Source organism: Ursus americanus, chromosome 29 (genome assembly GCF_024610735.1).
Source record: "Ursus americanus isolate L20-20 chromosome 29, mUrsAme1.1.p, whole genome shotgun sequence".
In the NCBI taxonomy this organism is placed as follows: domain Eukaryota; kingdom Metazoa; phylum Chordata; class Mammalia; order Carnivora; family Ursidae; genus Ursus; species Ursus americanus.
The window spans coordinates 24,649,051-24,661,487 of record NC_142155.1 but is presented as its reverse complement, the minus strand read 5'-3'; the positions used below and the strand labels follow the sequence as shown (position 1 = coordinate 24,661,487).

The 12,437-nt window shown below is 49.1% G+C and overlaps 1 protein-coding gene across 2 annotated transcripts in view; it reads right to left on the bottom strand.

The window, feature by feature from the left end:
- Nucleotides 1-12,437, bottom strand: part of TRAM2 (translocation associated membrane protein 2) — a 76,390-nt gene that overhangs the window by 35,325 nt on the left and 28,628 nt on the right. The window lies entirely within an intron of this gene.

The following is a 12,437-nucleotide window of genomic DNA, read 5'->3' as shown; positions in this document are numbered from 1 at the left end:
CTACACCTGAGCTTCAGAAACCGAGAACTGCAGCTGCGAAGTTCACATCCACTGTGCATTGGGGCTCGGGGCACAACGTAACACCCCACGCCGCTGGCTTGTTTATTTCGAAAGCTGCCTCGAAACTCTTACTTGCGCGGTGCCTAGTCTCTGGTCGTCACCTGGCCAGTCGTAGCCAAATAAGGCCTCGGGCAATTCATCCTGCAGGGAAGAGCTGACCAAATGTGGGGACTCAAAGCTTGGACTTAAGGATCGACTGACTACCTGGGGTCAAATGCTGGCTCTGCCATTTGCTAGGTGTGTAACCTTACACCCCGAGCCTCAGTCTCCCTTGTCCACAAAATCAGGGGCATCTGTAGTACCCCAGCTGCTCTGGGTGGCGCTGGCCCAGCTGCTAGTGTGGTGTAGGGCTCCCCAGATATTTCTGACGTGCAGCTGGGGCTGAGAAGCACCACCCACACCGAGCCGAAGCAAGGGAGGAGGCCAGGGGAGGAGGAGGCCCCTGGATACACCTCAGCACTAAAGACTGACTGGTTTTCCTCTCAACAAAAAGGTCTGAAGGCTGTACTGTGCGTGTGGGGGGAGCGCACCGGCACAGCAAAAGCAGCATGGAACCGAGTGAATGGTGCACTGCAGACTGTCCCGGGGTGGACTCTCAACACACTGAGAAGGAGGGGACTGTTCTCAGCCACCCTCCCCATCAACAAACCCCATGGCTCTGCAGCGAGGTGTCATTTGCTCTTTGTACACAGCCATGCATGAGGCTTCCCGTGTTTGTGCTGTTGTCTGGGACGTGTTCTGTCATGCTCGCAGGGAAAGAGTCAAAGGAGACTAGGGTAAGAAGGCGCTCTGCGGAACACAAAGCGTTCTCCAAACACACAGGTCTTCCCCACCTGCACCCCAAAGCCTTCCTGCTGTGGTCCAGAAGACCTTTTTCAGGGGGCTCCCAACCTCCCTTCTAGTCTAATTGCCCTTGTTTCTTTAGAACAGATGGACACTGTTCCAGCCAAAATGTGCTACTATTTCCTTTGGGGGGTTTTTGCCCCTCTCGCTTTGTATCCTACTTCTGTTACACCCCCTCATACACACACCCCAAATCCCATTGATCAGAATCTCATTTATTCATCATAACTCAGCTCACCTGTAGCCTCTCGATGAAGTCGTCCCTAACTGCTCACAGGGTGGGGACTCCTTCTTCCACTGGAGGCGCCCTGCACCGCGCCCCCATACCACCCTTCCTGTCTACTCCTTTTATTCCTCCTCATGTGCCACTCATTGCACACAGGGACTAACCCAGACGCACATGGGAAGGGCTCGGGAATCACTTGATGGACAAGATGGAAAATCAGAAGCTGAGTCTAGGCTGGTGTGCTTCACTCAGCCGTTCTGTTCCCACTCTTTCAGCATCCGCCCCACTGTCTGGCTGTCCTTCCTGTCATCTCCTGCCATCCCCCAGCCTCCTCCTCGACACCACCTGGGTGCTAACCCACCGGAACCCACGAGGTCATGAAGCCCCTCCCCCACCACCACTCCAGCCACGGCGGTGTCCCCTCCTGAACTCCACTCACGTTGGTCATCCTTGACCCAACTGCCTGACTCTATACTGTCTGCCATGACTCCTTTGAGGGTAAGCCTTGTCTTCTCAGGCTGACAGGCCTGCAAGAGAAGACATGGAAGCCAGAGGAAGGGGGAGAAGGAAAGAGAGAGGAGAAAGGCAGGCAGACAGGCAAGAAGACAGCATTTACTAAACACCGCGCATGTCCTAGGCACAAATCCCCATTCAGTTTCATCCAGAAAACACACCCATCTTTTAAGTTCGTGGAGTAGAGTGGGCCTCTGTGAGGTTTTGGTTGACCAGTATCCATTCCCTGCTTCCTGAAGGCACCAGCGTTTCCTGGGGAAACACCTCTCCCCAGCTGTGTGTGTGTGTGTGTGTGTGCGCGCGCACACGTGCGCGTGTTTGGGGGAGGTGGTCACTCTGATGACCAGCTTCCTCCTGGAAGGATGACAGGACCAGGCCCTCTCCCCAGGACAGAAGACCAGCCAATCAGACACCTTATCCTGGACTCTGAATTTGGGGCAGGAAAGGAGAAACGTGCTGGTCGGTGCCGTGTACCCACCCATACTCTTCCTCTGCAGTTCCCACAGCCCTGCCCTAGAGCGCCCCAGACCCCCATCAACGGCAGGAACCCCCACAGGTGGCCAGAGTCCATTTCTGCGATACAGTGTAGTTCCATGTGTAGAATCCTGGTGTTCAACTCTAGCTCGCACATTTGAATCCCTGGGCAAGCTTTTAAAATCTCTATGCCTGGGTCACCCCCAGCCCACTAAACCTGACCCATCCACACGTTGCGAAGCTCCCCAGAGTGCTCCCCCGTGCGGCCTAGTCTGCAAGCCCCTTGTGCAGACACTGGCCCTCGCCATCTTCTCGGGGAGAGCCCATCAGGCCAGTCTCTGTCTTGGAACTTATCCTGTGCCCTTCACAGAATTTACTTAATTCATTTATGTCCTAAGTACATTTTTATTTTAACTTCTAAAGAAATACACATACTTTAAAACACTGAACAATTCGGAAATACATAAAAACCTAACATCCCCTCTGTGTTCTCTGCTTTCTTCCCTTCGGCAGCCCGTGTTTATGTCTCCCTCTGCATGTTTGATGCCAGTTCTCTGAGAGCTCTTCCTATGCACGCATCCATTTGGAATTTATTTCATTTTATTTTGACATTATAACTTGAGCTATGTTTACGTAACTTGACGCAAGGGGTGAAAGGGTGAAAAAAATTTAAAAAGGGCTACACCTTATAAATAACATCTAAATCACACTTTTAGCTCTGTCACTGAACCAGTTATTGCAGCACCCTACAGACCAAGATACAGAACTATTCAACGCACACCAAGGTGTTTGAAGTCTAGTTAGCTACATGGAGAATGTATAGGTCAACTTTTGTTTATTCATGTCAACAAACAAACACCTGGCTACATAATAAAAACTTCCTGACCCATTCTAGAACTTTTCATTAATATTTTCCACAGGGTCACTAATATTTGACACAAAAAGCTCAGCTAAACAAAATGGGATTTGACAGTGTATGTAAATGTATAGAGCCTACTACTCTTATCTCCTGAAAGAATCATCCCCCTTTTTTTCCTTTGAGGAAGATAGATATTTGGTATAGGGGCTGTACATATATTCTTTCCCTAGTCCTGAAGATACTGTCACTTTTTTTTTATTCACATTAGTTCTGTTCAATGAAGTCACTGCGGACACAGAGTTAGCGGACATGGGACTGTTGCTCCCAGGAAAATACACCCACAGTCTCTGGTCACAACATTTCCATCAACCCATCAATATACAACCTTGTTTATGTGTGTTTTAGTTTAAAGACACTGGATGTAACATGTATTGCTAAAGCATGAATACTGGACCCACGGCCAACACCGCTATAATTCATGCCGACAGAGGCTTATCTAACATACATAACACGTATGTTCTCGGTCAGGCAAATCAGAGCCTTCTCATGCTTACGAACAATAGCAATTCAAGCACCTGGGGTAAGGACCATTTCGAACAGCAAAATTGGCAACGAAACACACAAACATGCAAAAAAAAAAAAAAAAAGTGGCACGGAATTGACCACAAAAAGGACACTTGCTTACAACAGGAGAGCTGAAACTAGAAGGCAAAGCATCGTCTTGTTTGACTTTGGCTGGGAACGTGCTCATGGGGGGACTCAAATTTTCCACTGCTGTATGCGTGTCCACAAATGATGGCAGAATCGCCCAGTGCTGACTTTAGAGTTACAAATAAATTCTAGCAAGCAGGAGCGTCGGCAGACACAAAACGTGCGAAGGACAAGGATCAACTGCGTTGGGACAAACCTGACTGCCAGCTCCATGAGGACCAAGATATTTTCTTCGGCAGCACCTTTTTGAAGTATAATTTACACACTATAAAATTTACCCATTGTAAGTGTACAGCTTAATGGGGTTTATCTTTACTTATTTTTAAACTCTGTCCCTTCACTGGAATAGACGTTCTAGGGAAGCAGGGAACTTTCTTGTCTTGGTTATCTTCAATCCATAGCCTCAAACAGTGCCTAGGACACAACCAGCACTCAGTAAGTACTTGTTAAATGAATACAGTGATTAAATAGGGGAGCCAGGATTGTGCTCAGCTAGCTGACCCTCAGCCTGTCATCTGCCCACACTTATGCTCAGATCCATGTCCTTTCTCCCACCCCTACCCCCAGAGTCGCCAGTGCTGGGCCTGTCATAGGGCATCTCATAAATACCTATTTGATGAACTAACACAACAAGCAGCTACAAGAGCAACCAAGATGAATGCTTAACAAATGTTTCCTGAACATGATTCTCAGAGTATAGGATCTAGGACACTGATTAAGGCAAAAACACCAAATTCCAGTATTTTTCCATCCCCAACCTCTGTGTAGCAGCAGGAGAAACCATTCTGGGCCATGCACCTTTCTCTGTAGGCAGTCATGCTTGCTCCCACTTTACTGTATGTCAGCAAGCTGATGTCAGGTTCCTTGTTTTATAGACGGAGAAGATAAACATGGGGCCCAGATGCATACAGGGGCCTCCTGAGACCCCATAACTTTTTAAGCAGAAAAGGCACGTTCAATTTGATTCTTAAAAAATGTGTCCCAAGGGGCGCCTGGGTGGCGCAGTCGTTAAGCGTCTGCCTTTGGCTCAGGGCGTGATCCCGGTGTTCTGGGATCAGGCCCCACATCCGGCTCCTCCGCTGGGAGCCTGCTTCTTCCTCTCCCACTCCCCCTGCTTGTGTTCCCTCTCTCGCTGGCTGTCTCTCTCTGTCAAGTAAATAAACAAAATCTTAAAAAAAAAAATGTGTCCCAAAAACAAATTTAGGATACACACAATATGGCACATAAAACAGAATGGCAACATTAAAGAGAAGCAGGAGAGGACCAAAAAATCTCTCTTGAAGGCAAAGAGGGGGAGTAAGGAATGAAGCAGATCCCCAAAAATGCAGTCCAGGAAGTTCTCCTCATTGGCTAAGGGTGGTCAGAAATTTGGCTCTATGCTTTCCAGAAGCCATCTGAAGGAGGAAGGAGTGATCTGCTCCTTCATTCACCATGTTCATTAATTTGAAAAACAAAAGACTACTCAAAAAAAGCAGTTCTACTTCTCTAGCATAAAAACCACTCTCTGTGCTTTACGAGGTCCTTTGACACCCCAAAACCCCCTTCCATAACCCTCTGCCAACCTCAGAGCAAGGACAGAACCACAGCCAAGCTCCCGTCTGCAAGTTCTCATTGGGTTCGTAGCACACACAGGGCTGAGAAACAGAAGCTTATTAAAAATGTCATTCCAATTATTTCCCATCCCTCTAAGGCTGTTTATAGGAAACATTATTGGGTTTAATAGCATTTTAAATGCCAGGCTCAGTGGGTAAAAGCGTAAAAGTGAAAATGTGCTAATATACTAATGCAAAGGGAGAACGCTAAATTATGAAGGAGGGGCCACATCTCCCTCCCTTCTTCCTCTCTCCGTCTCTCTCCCCCTCGAACACACACACACACACACACACACACACACACACACAGAAAGCTTCACTGAACTTTTAACTAAAACAGAGCATCGAGCACAAAGGCAGCGACACGGAGCATACGCTTGTAGAGCCATAACAAAACTTAAGCCATTCCACACGCCGTACTCTATTAGGGGCACATGAAGCTGAGCTCTCGCCTGCAACTAGACCAAAGATGCCAGGAAGAGAGCTGCTCTGGCAAAGCATACTGGACTTGGATCCCAGGTCCAGTTCTGCTGCACGGCAGGTGGGTGACCTCAGGCAAAGGTATTTTACCTCGCTGGACCCCAGTTTTCTCATCCATTCACAACAACAACAATTATGGCAGTTAATGGTCTGAAGTGCTTAGTCAGCACCTGGCATGGTCCTAAGGGCTTTCCGGAAATTATTTCATGGAATGCTCACAATGGCTCTACAGGATAGATACTAATAATATCCCCATTTTACAGATAAGGTGGAAAGGATCAGGCCAAGTGGGCTAGAATATATGACGTGAAAGATCCTCTCCGCCCTGAGCTCCAAAAGGCCATCGTCTCCAGATCCCGCTCACTGTCAAACCCCAGGAGCACAGCCTTACACCGACAACTTGTTGGAGGTCATCCCCAAAGTCTGACCTGCATCCCTCCTCCTCCACCTTGTGGAGACAGGGCCTGGGTGTCTCCCGGATCTGACAGAGCGAGGAAGCAAGGCCTCTGGAGCTGATCCCCGCCCTCTACCGCCAGCCGGCCAGCCACAGACCCCAGGCACACCGAGGCTTCCCGATGTCCCGGTCTGTCATCTCTTCCATGCAAGTTGGTATCCGGGCACCAAAGAGAAGAGAAAAGAAATGCAATGAAAGCAGACTCATCGCTTTCCTCTTAGGTAGCATTTCCCCCTCGGGTTTGGCTGGTTCTCTTCATTCCTTGGCAGACACAACCACGCGTGGGCACTTGCAAGGGGCTGGGTTGGAAGGCCAGCCACCGAGGACAGGAGAGGGTGTGTGGCCTGATTCACAGAAGCAGCTCTGTTTCCAGGACTGCTGCCCTGCGACCACCACTCCCACCTTGGGGCCAGAACACAAAGAGCAGCCTGTGGGGAACCCTGACCCCACACGGGCTTGGGGTCCCCCTCCTGAGAAGCACGGGGAGGGCCAAACGAAACGTCCTTGTCCCCCAGCTCAGCCAAGCGGGCTCACCTCAGACCTTCCCAAAATTGATTTTGCATCTTGCAGCTGAGGCAGTGGATAGGAAAATTTCAGTCAGACAGGAAAACAGTTCAAAGTTACGCCCAATTGGTGGGGAAGATTTTTTTTTTTTTTAAACGAGTCTTTTAGCCCCTTTTTCCTGGAGCGTTTGTTCCCCGAGGCTCCCGCTTCAGGAGAACCCCAGGAGTCCCGCTGGTCACCTGCATGCACGTTTTTATGACCGGGACTCGATGTACCTGGTTTGCAGCCCCCCTGTCACTCAATAAAAGGCAAATACAGCTGAAACAAAGATGCTTTTCACTCCCGCTTTCAGAAATTCTCCGTTTTGGATGACCAAAGCTGGCGGGGAGGGCCGGGTGCCTGAAACCAGGAGGCAGAGTTCTCACAGTACCTTTCTGTGTGGTTTTTAGCAACGCCTAAAGATTCTGGTATTCTCACTTGAAAAACTGCCTTGATAGAAGAATTTAGCAAAGCTACACAAACACACACACACGACAGATTCTCGACAAGCCCGTGTTCACAAGGCTGAACAGACTTACCCTTAACAGTCACAATCTCTATTGGATTAAAAAATGATAATGAGTATTTATGAGAAAAGTCCATAATCAGAATAGCCATGATAAAATGATATTACCTGCTTTATTATACACATCGGTTCCAAGGTCTAAATTTTATATTGGGGTAAACAGGAATTTAGAAAGGGTCACTTACAGAGCTTTAAAAATCTTTGGAATTGGGTTTTTTTAAAAAGATGCATCTGAAGGTTGAATTTGTCACGCTATCCGTCCCCAGTGTGGGAAGTTAATTATGTACTGGAAAACAGAGGTGGCCCACGGGAAGACAGCTCCTCCCAATGCCTTTATATCCACAACTGCATGATCACTTCAAGAAGACCGCATACGTCAGCAACCTATGCTTGCACAGGCTGAACTTGACCTACGAGATGCCTTACAGATAGCCTTGGAAACATACACACTTTCTCATGAAATGTATTTCTTCCCTCAAGGCCTGAATATAGACCCCTTCAACTGTCCCCTCAAAAAAGATCGCTGGACCAATCCTTCTAGTATCCTACTTGATTATATACGTCAGTCTCCTCACCCCCCCATCCCAATAGCTTCCCCCCGCATCTGGACAGCATGGCATACTCATAAACCATTCCGTGTGGGAGCTAAAAACTAAAGAAAAATAATGAAGCATGCAGACAAAATAATCGCTTAGCATATCAATGTTCTTCAGACGCATTTCTCCTGCGCTGCATGGCAGAGTTCAGATCTAATATAAATATTAGATAAATATATAATTAAAAATCAAAACAGGAAAAAAGAGGTTTGGAGTGTGGAATTTCAGGCTGCAACGGACGACTGGGTCCCATTTCGGACCAGACTGCAGAAGAGGGGCCCCTGCCAGGGCCGCGGGGTCGTTCCAGCTGCAGTTTTTAACGAAGCTTGAGCTGCGTAAAGCAGGACGCACCAAGGGGGGCAATTCGAATGGTCACAGATGTGTCTGCGGCAGCAAGTCACTAATCATTGTCAATCGTCAGGAGTGGGTGCCAGGGAGAATCGTCCTCAAGGCGCTTACGGCATTTCCTGGTATTGGGGGAAAGGACGGATTATCCAGGGCTCCGAAGCCCACAGCAGCGGGACCAGGCGGACCCAGGTCTACCTGCCTTCACCTGCTCCTTTACACCAGGGAAGGAAAGAGGAGGCAGAAAGTGATCTGTCTGCGGCAACCATTTTCAATTATTCTCTACCATCTGGAAAGTTTCCTACTCAAAACAGCAGTGTGTCGATCCCATGTTTTGCCTGCAGAGCCAGGCACGGGGATTAGCGCTTGCTGGAAACATGAACTGTGAGTTCACAGGGATGGAGCGAAGTGAAGCCATCTCCAGGGGCCATAATCCAGGCCCGTCAGGGGGCTGCTGGCTGATTCACCCCGGGAGCCTTCAGATTCCTCTAGTTATTTGCGTCGGGGCACCTAAAGAGAGGCCTGGACTCAGCGTGTCCTCCTCTGCCCGCATCTAAACTGAGCGAACCAGGGCTAGAAGCAGATAAATGCCTTTTTAAAATAAGCCATTTGTAGGAATTTTAGATGTGTGATCTCCGCTGTCCCAGTTTCTGCACACCCCGACTCCACTGAGGGGGAAAAGAGATTAGATGATGGGTCCCAGTGAAGGGGCCACTGTGGTACCAGTCTAACACCAGTAAGAACCATACTCTTCCACACAAGGCAAGGAACGAGGGCAGGCTGGGGAGCCCTGCTACGTGCTTCTTGATTCTGCATCACCTTTACTTCCTACCGCTCTCTGTGTCACAACAATGTCTCCTGCTCCTAAGGGACATGCGTTATAACCCCATTCTGGGCTGGCATCCAGCCTGTTTTGCATGAGTCTACAAAGACCCGTCAAGGACCACCTGAATGAGAGCACCTGATAAACAGAACTTAATGATGATGATTTGATTCAAGTGGATTAAATCAAGGCCAAGAAGGTTAATGAAAAACATCTAGCACTCAAATATCCCTATTTGACAGCAAATAATATTGACAGGGGATATTCCAAATCATCTTCAAAGTGGAGAAGGAAAATAACAACATAAAAGGCAAAAGTTCTCAGAGAAACGTGCTACAGATAAACAGAAAATACAAATCTTACCCCAAAGGCATGGCCTGGGGTAAACACTACCCACATTGTGTCCCCAACCAATCCGTCCATACCCCTAAACCTAATAAACTCTGGGCAAATGCTAATATTTAGGTATAATGCCGTATTCCAAGATATCTCCCTTTCCGTCTTCTCCTACTTCCCGCCCCCCTCCCAAAGATATAGCTATATACACTACAGAACTCATTTTACTAATAGAAAGTAGTATTTTAGGTGCAACTGGGTGGTGCAGTCAGCTGGGCACTGACTCTTGGTTTTGGCTAGGGCAGTGACCTCGGGGTCTTGGGGTCAAGCCCTGCATTGGACCCCATGCTCAGCGCAGAGTGTCCGTGGCATTCTCTCTCCCTCTGCCCCTCCCACTCAGGCTCTCTCTCTCAAATAAATAAATAAATCCCGAAAGAAAGAAAGAAAGAAAGAGAGAAAGAAAGAAAGGAAGAAAGAAAAGAAGGAAAGGGAAAGAAAGAATTTTAAATAACGTCTAAAAATTGGTGTGCTTTTTCTCTGCCCAGCCTCTCAGCACCCCAGGAGACTGACTGTGGTCTCACACAGCGTAAAGACAGCCAGGGAAGAACGCCAGCCGTGAGCAGGAGCGCCTGAGTCCAGTCTGAACTCACAGCTGATCCTCAGAGGTCGACAGGAGGCTGCAGGCACCCTCGAGGCCTTGCCGTGCAACACCCCACTGCTAATAAATCCAGGCCTTGCAACAAGACCCAGGAGGCCAGGTGTCCCCCCTCTGGGGCCCACTGGGCAACTCTCTTTCAGGGGGATACAAAAAGGAACAGGAACTGCCTGGGACACCAGTGACCTTAAGCTTTGGCCAAGAAACACCGATAATCTCCATGCAAGACAATCACACAGTGAGAGCTGATGGAGGGGAGGACACAGCCACGCACAGACACACACAAAGTGGGAGGGAGAGAGGAAAGACTCCCCCGTAACAAGGCCTTGGGCGTGGGGTGTGGGTCTGCTCCTTTCACTCTTCAGCCGCTGCTCTGTCCGCCCTAGGCAGGAACCAAGGCCATGGCCGGCAGAGGGCAGATTCAAGGACTATCCTCGAGTGCTCTTTCTGGGAAAGATGACAGACCCATCTTCTGAAAATACTGCAGGCCTTGATCTACAGTCCCCCATGACTCCCTAGTGCCTGGAGAGAATCAAGCCCCCTGCCTGGCATCACAGGATCACAGGTATCCCACTTCACCTTTCCAAGCTTTGCCCCCTCAAATCCCAGACACAGGAATGCCCCCCTACCCCTCCCACTCCAAACACCTATCCCAGGCAGGAAAGGCAACACTCAAATGTGGAACCCAGGCAGATAAATCAGTATGTAAAGGCTCACTTGTAACACAACAAAATCATCATGATTAGAGGGTACAGCAGCCCCCCCTTACCCGTGAGGGGTATGTTCCAAGACTCCAACTGGATGCTTAAAATTGCAGACAATATCGAACCCTCCATATACTATGTTTTTGCCTCTACAAACCTACATATCTATGATATTAATGCATAAATCAGGCACAGTATTAACAACAATAATAAAACACAACGATTATAACAGTATGTAATAAGAGCTATGTGAATGCGGTTTCTCTCTCAAAATATCTTAGTGTTCTGTACTCCCCCTCCTAGTGATTATGAGAGATGATAAAATGCCTACGTGAGGGGAATGACGTGGGCCTTGTGGCGCAGCGTTAGGCTACTACAGGCGATCTGAGGGTCACGGGCTTCCGCACCGCAGTGGGCGGCAGCTAACTGAAACCACACAGATGAGGGGACTACTGCACGTGCAAGCCGTTCAGGAGACCAGAGGGCCCCCCGACTGAAACGGGGACTGAGCCCCGCCCAACCACGACATTCCATGGAAAACGTCACCAGTGAGGTTCTCTCTCACCTGTATCTTGTCGGGATGGATGGGCCAAGAGAAGGCAGGAAAGGGGCTGCTGGCACTAAGGAAGAGAAGTAGGGGAAATACGATTCCCAGGAAAAATGAATGGTCTGTGTGTAGGTGATGAGGCTGGAAGGCTGGCAGGAAACAGGTCTCTGCAGGGTCCTTGACGGCAGGTATAAAAAGTGGACTTTATCCCACCCGTGGGGGGTAGTACAGAGAGATCTGCATCGCAGAGAGCACATCCCACTCCGGCTGTGGAGGGTGGGCTGGGAAGGGGAGGTAAGCCAGGCCATGTGGAAAGCTTAGGAAGGAGGTTGCTACAAGGAATGACACGGGCCTGGATGAAGGTAATGGCGCAGACACAGGACAGTGACGGGTGACCTTCTGAAGATTCAATGGCCCAATAAATTAAGGTGAAAAAGCAGTCAAGAGCGGTGCTCGGGTCGTGCTCAGGAAGCAGGCACACAAGCATATAATTTAAGTAAAATATGCGAGGTATTAGGAGGGTTACTCAAAATGTCGTAGATGGTGGAGGCACCTGGGTGGTGCAGTCAGTTAAGCGTCTGACTCTTGATTTCAGCTCAGCTCATGATCTCAGGGTCCTACGATCGAGCCCCGCCTGGAGCTCAGCACGGAGTCGGCTTAGAGTTTCTCTCTCCCCTCTGTCCTGCCACTCTGCGCACTCGCTCTCTCTCTCTCTCAAATACATAAATCTTTTTAAAAAAATGTTGTAGATGGTGGTATCACCAACGAGAAATAGCAGAAGTCCAGGGCTGGGATGGGGGACTGAGCAGGACCAGCCAGAGGCCAGAGGAAACCCAAAGGGCCCCAGCAGCCAAGGGAGGCCAGAAGCAAGGAGTCAGCGCTCACCGCGGAGAGACCTTCAGGGAGAACAAGTCAACTTGGGGCTGAGAAGCAGGCTGCATGGGGGGGTAGGGGTGGTGGCAGCAGTCTTAGTTTTAGTTTTTTGTGGGTTTTTTTCCTGACAGGTCCCAAGTGGCGGGAATGGTACTCAGCACACAGTGAGGTTTCAGTAAATATTTGTGGAATGAATGAATGCACGAAGAGTCCATCAGATTTGGGGAACAGAAGGCCACTGGGGGCTTCGGAGAGTAAATGTTATAGAAAACGGGGG